The sequence below is a fragment of the Fukomys damarensis genome, unplaced genomic scaffold, assembly GCF_012274545.1.
Source record: "Fukomys damarensis isolate Sample0158 unplaced genomic scaffold, DMR_v1.0_HiC HiC_scaffold_8, whole genome shotgun sequence".
Classification (NCBI taxonomy): domain Eukaryota; kingdom Metazoa; phylum Chordata; class Mammalia; order Rodentia; family Bathyergidae; genus Fukomys; species Fukomys damarensis.
This window is the reverse complement of record NW_022900920.1, coordinates 13,219,676-13,231,997: the sequence shown is the minus strand read 5'-3', so window position 1 is coordinate 13,231,997 and position 12,322 is coordinate 13,219,676.

Genomic DNA, 12,322 nt, shown 5'->3' with positions numbered 1-12,322 from the left:
TTTATTTTTAATGTACCCTCACTCATTTCCAATAGTTATTTGTGGTGACTTATAGCAGCAAATATCATTAAGACAAGTAAAAAACAAAACAAAACCCAAAGCCCATGGATATGGAGGGGAACATCTGATATTTAGCCAAGTAAGAGCCTCATGAAAGTGCTATGTCCAATAGAGATTAATTATAATAGTAATAATCATTTCCTAACATATAATTTGTTCTAATTTTCCATAGAAACTACAGGCATGCTCAGAGTAATAAGGACCAACAGGAACGTGATCTGGGTGCCATAACAATTTTCAATCAGTGATGGAATATGTAGGACAGTTGTTCCATAGATTATATTTGAGCTGAAGAATTCCTATTGTTTAATGACATCATGGCCATCTTCATAGTACAAAGATCAGTCCCATGTTTGTGGTAATGCTGATGTAAACAAATTTGTTTAGATTGTGTTATAATTGCCTATAATATTTTTATTTTATTTTATTTTATTTTATTTGGTACCAGGGATCAAACTCAGGACCTTGAACTTGCAAGGCAGGCAGTGGAACCACTGAGCTAAGTCCCCAGCCCTGCCTACAATATTTTGTACAGTAACATGCTGTACAAGTTTGTTGCCTAGAAACAGTAGGTTGTACCTCACAGCCTGGGTGTGTCGTGGGCTACACTATGCAGGCCAACTCAGTAATGTTCACACAAAAAATTTGCCTAGCACTATATCTATTAGAATGCATCTCCATTGCTAGGTGACCTATGACTGTATTTCATTAAGGCCTCCTAGCTGGCCTGGAAATAGGTGTTATTGTTTCTGGTTTCAGGTGGTGGTGGAATGACAGTCTGGTGATTATAGGAATTTGCCAGATGCCCCTCACTTTTGCAAGGCTCAAGGAGCACTCTATCTGAAACTCAGCCTACAGGGTCAGGTTACATAGCTGCACAGAACTATTCCACAGACTCCCAGGCCCCCACGCCTCAGGAAATTTCTCTTTCCAGACTTTGCCTCTTGACTGCTTACTCTCTTCCTTGTCCTGTTGTGTGAGACCAACTCATCTCCTAGGGGCCTGACTTGTCTTCTGCTCCCTCTGGCCTTGCCACCATACTTCCTGTCACACTTTCACATCCAAGAAGCTCCATCTCCTTTGGCCAGCAGGAGACTCTGACCAGCACCCCACTCTCCAAGCCATGGGACCTCTGTGGCACCCAAATCACCTTTCTGCTGATCCTTTTTGCTCTGAGCAGGCCTTGACCTACCTGGCCACCACCTACCAACCCATCCTCCTTTCCTCAATGTCACCAACTCTCCACCATTGCCTGTGGGTGACATGTTTATTGCAAAGGTCCAGTGAATATGTATTGAGTAATTGAACTAATCACTAAGTGGTGGTAATATAAATGGATAATTAGCAGAAGCTGCTGGCATCAGACACCCATGACCACACACTTGTAAGTGTTAGAACCAAAGTCTGTTACATCCAATCTTAGCCTTTTCCTCCTCACTTTGGCCTCCTTGGTAAGCTGTGACGTCTTGATGTATATGCAGATATTCTGGGCTCACAGTGTGCTGCACATTCTTAGGCTGACATACTTCCTGGATTCCATGAGGATGGTGTCTTCTCGAGACATGCAGAATGCTAGCCCTGTCCTTCTTCTGCCATCTCAGCCTTTGGCAAAGTCTCCTGGCAGCAGAAAAATCTAATCACTACAATTTCAGAAGGTTGAATATGCCCCAGTACTCTAATACTGAAAACAAAGGCTGTGTCTTTAGAAAGCATTGCTGGCCAGTCCTCAGTAGAAGGCCACAGGGCTTAGGGGGGCACAAAATTTGACTCTTCAAAAATTGTGACAGCTGTCCCTGCCGTGCAAAGCAACAGTGGAATATTCCATGAGAGTCACACTTGGCTTCCTTATAATGCCCATTCAATAGACTGTTTTGATGGAAACATCACAAATCCATTTTGTGAAAAGCCAATGATATTTGCACCCAAGAATTCAATAATAGGACATGAAGCACAGGGAAAGAAATAATCAAATTGTCCATCCAGAGTGGAGTTAAAAGTGTCATAAACATTGATCCTTCATTGCAGGGAACAGAAATAATAAACTGTTGCTGAAATTGCATAGCTGCAGAGATTTCATTCTCTAATTGTCAAAAAGCATTAAACATCAACTATTTATTTTGCAGCACGGGAAGCAGAACCAGACTTCAGTGCATCCCTTCACTAGAGGTTGTCCCTAATTGTCATGCATAGATTGCAACAGAGGTTACTGAGAAAAATTGTTTGCATTTATTAATCAAAAGGAGTCAAAGACACACAAAGATATCATCAAGGCTCCCTTGTGCTGGGGGAGGCTGACAACTAACATTCTTGATGAAGTGTTTGCAGAGTGCTTGCAATCTATTCAAAGCCTTTCTTCTTTGCAGGTGCAAACCTTTCTATCTGAAACATCAAAGAAACAATTGACAATTAAACAGAGTAAACATCAGGATACAGGTTTCAATCTTCCATTTTTTAAGACAATGGGAGAGGTATAATTAATTTCAAGGCAATATTTGTGTTCTTTCAAAATTCATTTGTGCACATTAGCATTTCATTAGTTGTGTATTAAGCACTGTTGCTCCTTTCTCCCTCTCTTTTCCCCCTTTTGTTTTTGAAAAATTAGAAAGTTGAACTGCTTCTGAAATGTCTTTTACTCCAAGCATCCATGCATAGATAATTATCTTGCTCTGCCTGTTTGATCAGTAGAATAAGTCAAAACTGCTTGGTAAAGTCAGGCAGCAGAAAACAGATTAAGGAAGAAAGCATTCCTTTATGATGAAGGTGAAAAGTTTAGAGGCAAATATGGCCTCACTCAATTTTGCTATTTAATTATGTATTTTAATATACTCATGGTAGACACCTTTTAATTTGTTGATTTTCTTTAATTGCTCTTCTCATCTCTATTCCCTAGTTTTAAAACTCATCTCCACTCAAGATAAATAAAACCAGCATATATTATTACTTTGTTGGACACCTGAATGTTAGAAGTATGTTTTGTATAATCTGGTTTTAAGACATACCTGTTTTTTGGACAGTATGTTCAACTGCTGAGACTTTCTGGATTATCTACATTAGACACTAACTTTCTCCTTTAAGGTATATTAATTTTATACATCCTAGACAGGAGGTTAAATTTCTTAGTGTACAAGGTCACTAATGTTATTAGAAACACAATCCTTTGTTTTGCTCTGTGGACTCTGTGGTTTTAAATATTTTCTAGCAAATAAGAGTGATACTTGAGGTCTCACTTGAAAATATTTATTAAGAAGTAAGGAATTGTTCAGCTGACTTTTGTCTATCATGCAAGTATGATATATATTATTATTCTATTCATGTTTAAAATCCTTCATTTTTACAGGATTAAGGGTGGAAGATGAAATATTTGCTAGCACAAATTCAACATGGAGACCCACCAGGCCTCTGCCTGTTGTTGGAGAACTGCCTGGACCCCACCTGTGTTTGATGCTTACTCTGTCCACCTCAGGTGCATCGGGACAGGTTGTGACCTGCCTTCTATTTAATCAGTGTCAACACCACAAGTATGTAACGTGTCTAATCTGTGTCCAGCCACAGCCTTGTTACAAGCTATGATACCATGGGATTCCTTGGCATGGAAATGCGCTCATGAATATCACACCCACACACCCATCCTGGGTTAGCATGTTTTCCCAAGACTAAGACTGGATGGACAATTATTTATTTTGAAATTGTCCTTTACCATTATAGAGTTTTAGAAGTGCTGTGGCAGGAAATTCATAAACATTTTATTTGGGTGACTTTAATGTAACAACACATGACTGTGGTCATGTCCTCCCACTCAGCACTGAAAATGCTAGGAGGAACTGATGCTGTAAATTATTCTACAAGGTGTCATAAAACTCAGAACCATCAAATGGTCCACAGATTGCCTGGTTCAGTAGTCACATCTGAGGAGAGGCTCAGCTGAGCGTGTATAGTCCCTTGACCTCTTCTCTGGGACTAGGACAGGAGCTGCTATCTTTCTGACTGGGCCCCTGTCCCAATCTTCACTATGGGAACCTAACAGCAGCTCAAGCCCTTGTGTGGTTTTACTCTTATAGTTAAATCATAGGAAAAGGGAAGAAAGTCTCAATTAATGGTTAGTTCATTCTGTTCTCATTTTAAATCTACTCCTTTGGTTGAAAATGCTAATTAAGCCCAAGCGGAAATAAGTGATGGTGTTTTGGTCATTAAGCCAGGGTGAGAAGTTTCAGGCTTCTCCACTTTAGAGAGATGGGCAATGAGTTGGAGGATTTTTCTTTTCAAACCCCAACCTATAAAAGGCTCAAGTTTTCCCTCCATTTTCTTGTTTTTCCTGCTTTCCTCCCTGGGATCCTTTAATGTCACACCCAACATTGTTCAGACAGCAGAGGAAAGCTGAGAAAATCAGCCATGGCACTGAGGAGTCAGTTTTTTGGAAACCTCACTTTTTTATCTTGTTCTAATTTCTAACCATGAGCAACATTAACTCAGAAGACAGAAAACTGGGCTTTTACAAAATTGCAAAACACACTACACACACACACACACACACACACACACACACACACACACACACACACACACACGGAAAAAGTCTTCAGGAGAGTAGTTCCTCATTCCTGTGGGGCTCTCCTCTTGGTGCCTTCGGCATTCTGGGTGAGCTTAGGGCTGCTTAGTCCCCATCTCATATCATATTGTGTTTTTTTTGTTTTTGTTTTTGTTTTTTGAGACAGGGTCTCACTATGTAGTTGAGACTGACCTGGAACTCACTATGTAGCCCAGGCTGGTCTCGAACTCACAGTGATCCTCCTGCCTCAGCCTCCAGAGTGCTGGGATTACAGGCTTGCGCCATTACACCCGGCCATCCCATATCATATTGGAACACCTAATTTGGAAATGCACCACTTTGAAACCGTCATCCTCCTTCTAGCAAATAGTTGTTAAGGAACATGTGGAAGTGACCCTGTGATTTACTTGTCTGAGATGTCCCAGCAGCCACATTTTGATGTCAGAGACAATAGACAGAGGATACAGGCTCAAACTAGAGGATGTCTGCTCCCGGGAGGACGCACACATACTCTGGAAGGCTCCAGGCAATCAGGTGGGTACACTGGCCATGCCCAGTGATGAAGGGCAAGTCCAGGTCAATAATTTCAATGACTCTTTTCAAAGACTTCCCTCAGAGAGCAGAGAAGTAGTTTTGCTCAGATGTGGAGTCAAAGGATCTTCAGTGAGAAAAGCTGTGTTTTTCTTTTGAGTGCCTAAGGACACATACTGATCAAGAAGTACGACTCCCATTTTACATGGAGCACGGTGATTTGAACTGTGATGAAAACTCAAAGCGTATAGCTATTCCAAATTTTGTACGCCCGCTGTGACTTGAAAACTATTCAGTTCTGGGGAGATTAAAATTTTCTATTCAAGTCAACTGAAAGAATACAGAATTATTTTATTCCTTTTTTTTATGGTTCTAAAGTGGCTTGCTGTGTGACCAAAGGGGAAAGCATTCACTCATTTTATAGCAAACAGTGAGTGCTGACTACTCTGGCCTCTTCTAGTTACACACCATTGCTCTGCTGCACAGGGGATCCTGCCTCCACTGAATCTTCTCCATGATCATCACTTAAGCATTCTCTAATACGTCCATGGCAGACACCACCACCAGAAGCCCTCCCCAGGTTTTGCAGACCCATTGCTCTGCTTGGACACAGAAACTTCTTGGAGGGTTAATGTGTGTGTCTACTTCCTCCTATCCCACTCTCTCCCCAGGCTGCTCCCCATCTGCATTTCTACATCACCTTTCACTGAAGCCCTTCATGTTAAAGTCACCCGTGACGTCCAAGTTGCCCAGCACCAAGGTCACCTTTGTCCTCATTTTATTTGTCCAATGAGCAGCATTTAGGAGTCAACTACCCTCTCCTTGATAGTGTTTTTGTCTGGTACCTCCATGATGACAAGACACCAGCTTTACTTAGCTCTGGTCCTGACCTCTCCCATGGGCTCCAACTCCTGTATCTACCTCCTTCCCTGATGTCTCCAGGCACTTCAGACCTAATATGGCCTGAGGAAACTCTTGATTTGGGGTCCTTCTTTCACTGCACATCCAGTCCCATACTTGGGGAGGTCTTTGTGTGGTCTCCAGCCTTTGCTTCCCCACCCATGGCTTGTTCAAGCCAAAACCAAGTCCCTCTGCATTCCTCTTTTGCTACCTCTCCCACACAAATGCTCCACTTTCAAACGCTAGCCTCCATCTTTCCACCTCTCTCCATCCCACCTAGTCCAGTGACGCCTATTTCTTACCTAGATTAGGACAACCAGTCCTCGTATGTCCAAACTTGCCCCTTGTAATACATGACCACAGTGTGCTGCAGGAATCTTTTAAAAATATGAACTTTTCTGTCATTGTCACATGCTAAGCCCTCTTCTAGATCAAACCCTTCATCTAACCACAGGTCCCTGCCCAAGCTGCCACCAGTGCTTCACGTCTCTGACCTCAGCTACCAATGTATTCTGACACATGCGTCTGTCTTCTGTCCCTTTGTTACTGAAAGCTCCTTGGCTCAGGGCTTCTGTACCTGCAGTTACTGGGCACAGGGTGCCCAGCCTCTGGAGTGGCTCACAGGCTGCTTCCTTCCAGCTGTTTACTGATGCCTTTTTGACCAGTTCCCCCTCTACCACTGAAGGGTATCTTCCTTACTGCACTTATCACCTGCCTGCGATGGCATCTTGCTAACTTATTTTGTCTACTTGTTTGTTGTTGGTCTTGACCATCTGCCTCCACCCAACAGAATAGACAACCTCAGTGGAAATCTGTTTCTGTTGTCATCCTGGATTTCTAGCCCAGAACAGTGACTGGGATGTAGGACATGCTCAAAAAGTAGTTGCCTAATAACAAATGAGCTCTACAGGAACCTGAATAATGATAGCCACCAAACTTCAATAACTACAGCAGGAGGAAGGTCAGACACATGACTTATGCCTTGACAAGGAAGAAAGAGAGGTCCTTAGGTCTATTTCAGCTCTGAGTTTCACTTTGGAGCCAGTTGTCTTGGATGTTTTTAATTTATGTTGGGTTATATCCCAATAAATTCATCATAAATTGAAAATACCATAAATAAAAATGCATTTCACATACTACTCTGCATACCGAACATCCTAGCTTAGCAATGCAGGCTACTCTGGGGTGTCAGTTGCTTCTCCTTTTTCAGAGATTGAGTGACTTGCCCAGGATCACACAGGAAAAGGACACAGTCATTGGTCTAGCTGCACTGGTTGTTTATGGCCTAATCCCAGTTCTGACTTGGGATTTGTACCCATGTATATAGACAAACATTATTCTATATGTTTCTCTGAAAGGTTTTTTTTTGATAAAATTAACATTTAAATCTGATCACCCTCTATACGGTGAGCGGGCTCATCACAGTATCCTAACCAGTTGAAAACCCTTAGAGAAAAAAAAGTGAACTCCTCTAAACAAGAAGGAAATTTCTGAGCAGATGGCTTTTGGGCTGAAGCATGACTCTTCCTGCCTAGCCCAACAGGTCTTTGAACTTGCCAAGCTCCTGTGTGTCGTTCTATTTCTGTGGAGTGCTTTGACTAACACAGTCTCTGAAAAAGAGTAGGGTTTGGACTCTGGGTTAAAGGACCTCAGTGTCTGTCTCACCCACCCAACCATGGTGCTTCCTAGATAAAATAGAAGAAGACATGTTAGGAAGAGAGATATAAAGACATAGAAGTCCAAACAGCAAGGGGCCTTGTCAGTCTCCTGCTGTGGCAGTAATGATTGGGAACCAGGCTCAGCCTATAAACTGGTCAAGTTCCTGACAGGAGAATTCCTGGACCAGCTGAGGACTGATGGCTGCCAGAGAGAGGTGATTTATAGCAGGACTGCAACTGGGTAAAAAAATGTTACTGGAACTTGGGATGATTTAAAATTCCAAATTTCAAGTTGATGAAATCTAACATTATGATGCCTTATGATATCCCAGTCCATCCTATGTTCCCAGAAGTCCTGATCCTAAGACTGGCAGAAATGGGCCCTGATGAGGTTTTTGTCGCTCACACAATGGGTCTGTGACAATGTGATCAACAGAGGCCGTCTAATGAGAAGTTGGAAGCACTTAATCCAATTAGAAACTGTAGTCTTCAATGTGCTATTATGTCTAAAAATGCTTTTTAGATTGCCATGTTTTTAATAGAAAGATGAAAAACAGAGATATTTTATTAAATATTTATCTCATTAATAAACACAAGGTAATCATTGCTTTTTATTTTGAATTAACTTTTCCATTTGGGTTCAATGCACATTTCACAGACACATTCTTTTCTTTTGATGTGAGCGGACTTAATTACAAAAGCACAATTGGACTTCCACTCTGTATGAAAATGAAGCAAATGAAATTGCTTTTCTCCCCCCAATGGTTGTTGCTACAAAGCACAACTGAATATGACAGTTTTGTTTTTTTTTTTGTAATCCAGGAATTGTTTTTGGATGAAATTTGGAGATGATGTGCAATTATACAACAGCAAATTTTCCTTGAGCATTCATGTTCAAGAACTTATTTTAAAAGTAAAATGAAAGCCAAACTACAGAATAAACGAAACTATGATAATCAGTGTCCTTTACATCTCTGTCACATTGTGATAACAGGAATAGCATTATTGTCTGTGTATCAGAAATATGTCTAATGAAGATGTACAGCAGGAAGGCAGACAGACCAACCTGCTAATCTAGGCTGTTGGGGAACCATATCTGCAGAGCATGCCATCTTATACCTCCTTATCTATGTCCCAAATATTCACTGTTCTTCCTTGTTATGTGGTCCTTTCTTCTTTACTCTACAGTCAGATAAGATAAAGTGAAAGATTAGGAAATGGCATCCGGTAAATTGGAATTGTGCAGGCCCTGTCGCTGAATGGATCAACATCATCTTGTCTCCTTGCACATAACCCCAGGCCTCTGCAGTTAGGTGTGCAGATGGTTTCCTCCAACAAGACCTGAGGCCTGGAAATGCCACTCACAGCTCTGCAAGTAGAACACTGCCCACTGAGAGAGAGGTGGGGGAGAAAGGGACAGCATCACACAGACTGTAGGCTGCCTAGGGACCCAGGACTTGGCAATGTAGTGGCATGCCCCACTTTCCAAAGCAACCATCTCCCATTTAGCTGGCCTCTGGGACTTCACTTTCAGCTCTTGCCCCTGTTGGCTCTGTGGTACTAACAGTCCATAGTGGTGTTGAGCCCTAGCCCTATGCATCTAAGTTGAACCCTGGATTTATGCAGGATCCCCCTCAAGCCCCACCCTGTTGATTTGTGCTATGTCAGGGCTTTCAGATCTGGCTTCTGACTCAATGTTCCCTACTTCATTACAAGTGGTTTTCCAGCTCTAGAGTTAGCTCTTCTTTGCAGGTTAGGGGCCAACCTATTTGCCTCACAGCTTTTATTCAACTCCTTCCACTGTATCGACATCCTTTCCTGATCCCACCCCAGGGCTCATGGTCAGATCCTTTGGAACAGTGACTCCTGCCTTGTTGACTTCTGATTTGTCTCTTTTGTGTCCTATCATCCTGGCTGGAAACTCAAGGCTTCCTGAATCTGAGCTGGGCCTGACTGTTATCTTCAAGGACCCCAGTGACAACTGGATTGCCTTGACCTGGCTTCTATTTCATTCTAGGAAGTGAACCAATCTCCAGTCAATCTGGTATGCAGCCCCAGCTCTGACAAATGTCCCTAGAGAGACATTTCGGGAAGGAATTTTATCTGATCACTACAGGCAATGATCAAAGAAAACTAATTCCACTGTTTTTGTTACAACATCAGTGAAACAAGTCAAGAATATAGTCTCAGAAGGAGCATAAAGTATGCAATAAAGGCTAATACATAATTAATGAATATGTCTCTAACATAGTGCTCTTCAAAACCAAGCACACAATGTGTAATTATTTCTCACATCATCATAAAATAGGGAGTGGGCAGATGCTGTTTGCCGCTTATAAAAAAGGAAAAAAGAGAAGAGAAGAGCCAAATGAGTTTTCCAGGGGAAACCACCATAGAAAGGAGAATGAGACCCAGTAACCTTGCACCCTAGTTGTGATGCAGTTAAAATGTCAATATAAATCTCCATTTCAGATCTGCTCTAATCCAGACAGTCCCTTGGTGTGTCTGTTTTACAGTGAACAGTGCTGAGGATCCCAGCGCTGTCACAAGTTTCAAGCTAGTTTACGAGTCACACAAGGAAGCCAGTCTGATTACTTACAAATGATGGTGTGCCCCACCAGGCAAGAACATAGAATGTGTTGTGCTGCTTCTGTCCCAATCCCCGTGCTGCCACTACTTACCTCAGCGCTTTGGAAGGACGGAGCGAGTATTACTGTGCAGATGGGGCAGCTGGTGAGCACTGGCCGATCGACTGCTCTTGCAATTACATTACATCCAAGTTGGACTGAGTCACCCATTTCGTCACTCTTGTTGTATGCATTGCCATTGATTTGAAAGAACAATTTAACAACAACAACAAAAAATCAAATATAGCCTCAAAGTGAGATACAGTAAATATATTTAACAGAACGACTCCTGTAAGTTCCCAAAAGCATGAGATTTTTCTGAAGTGATCATAGACTCAAAGGTCTCTACACAAATAATAAGAATGTGATAAGTATCAAGATACGACAACAGGAAAAACATTATTTGAAAAGTATTGGCTAAACAAAGCATGCCTTCAGGCATTCTGCAGTGATACCAGTTTATGATTAATTGATGAATTAGGTCAAATATAGTAACTGCTCCTTTCTATTGTCATCATCAAGTCCTTGTTTCTCTCTCCCATTCATACAAGAAAGTTTTAAGTAATGCATACATTAAATTGCGCTCAGTACTTAGGATTTCTTTCATTTTTTTATTTTAAAAGAATCTAAACTGATTCTAGGTGGAGGTGAGTTAATGGGATCAGTTCCCTCTTGTTTTGAGGATCCTCGCTATTCTAGCAACTCCTCTGCCCACAATCAGTGAGATACATTTGTGCCTATTTATGTAACTTGTGTTTGTGGGAAGGTGGGCTTTTGTTTGTTCTTTTTCCCCATTAGTGCGAGGATTCCTCAAGTGTAAGAACTGTATTTCTGCTCAGCCTAATAATCAAACATATTTAGAAGTGCTTAATTGCACCCAGCGCCCAATGAGGCAAATGTGAAGTGACTTCAAGGCTCAGCCTTGCCTCTCAGTCTCGCAGGCTCGAGGGCAGCTAGCTCTTGCTGGAATGCTCCATTGTGCTGACACTGTCGTACAATGCCATGTCAGATCCGCTTGAATGCTTTGTATCTACTATTGTATTGACTCTTACAATAACCCTATATGCCCATTCATATTATTATACCCATCTTACAGATGGGAAACAGACTTGAACAGCTCGTCATGGTGATAAACGCAGACTTGGGGTGACAATCATGCTCCGTGCCCCACAGTGTGGCCTCTACAGACAGTGCTGTGTGCACAGAGGGTCCTCTGTGACTGCAGCACCCCAGAATTCTGGCACAGACTTCCTCTCTCCCTGACACAGATAATTTCCATCATGCCTGTTTTGAACACACCTAGGTAATGGGAAGACAGGGCTAGTCAGGCTCAAGGAGCTGTTCTCTTCCTGCCCCTAAACCCCACAGTAGGAAAAAAAAATTAAATCAACTCTAGAGCATTGAGAAGAAAATGAATAGTAGTTTCCTGGATTAAAGAAAGCAGATGGAATGGGGTTTATGGAGAAATGAGATTGGAGGAAATAGCAGCAGGGGACATGTCTGAGAAATCCACAAATGAAGGAAGCAGGAAAATTAGCCAGGCTGTGAGATCTTGGGATAACATAATTTACAGATTTGATCTAATGTCTTTACTGTATAATTTTCTAAACCAAAACAGGGAGTAAATATTTTCTTCAGACATCCATAAAGCATTCACAAAAATAAAATATGATTTGTGCTGAAAATAAGCTCTCAAGGAATTCCAATCCAAGGGAATCTTAGTAGTCACCTTGAGCAATGAAGGCTAGGGAAGAAAAAGACCATTTGGAGATGAGGATACTCTGGTTTGAATCTGCTTCCCAAAGTTCATGTGTTGAATACGTAATTCCCAATGCAACAGTGCTGGGAGGCGGGACCTGACAAGAGGGGCCTGGGCTGTGAGGTCTCCTCACATTTGCCTGGCTTAGCCCTGAGTACAATTAGGCACTAGATATGTTTGAGTATTAGGCTGAGCAGAAACAGGGTTCTTACACTTGAGGAATTCTCACTCTAATGGGGAG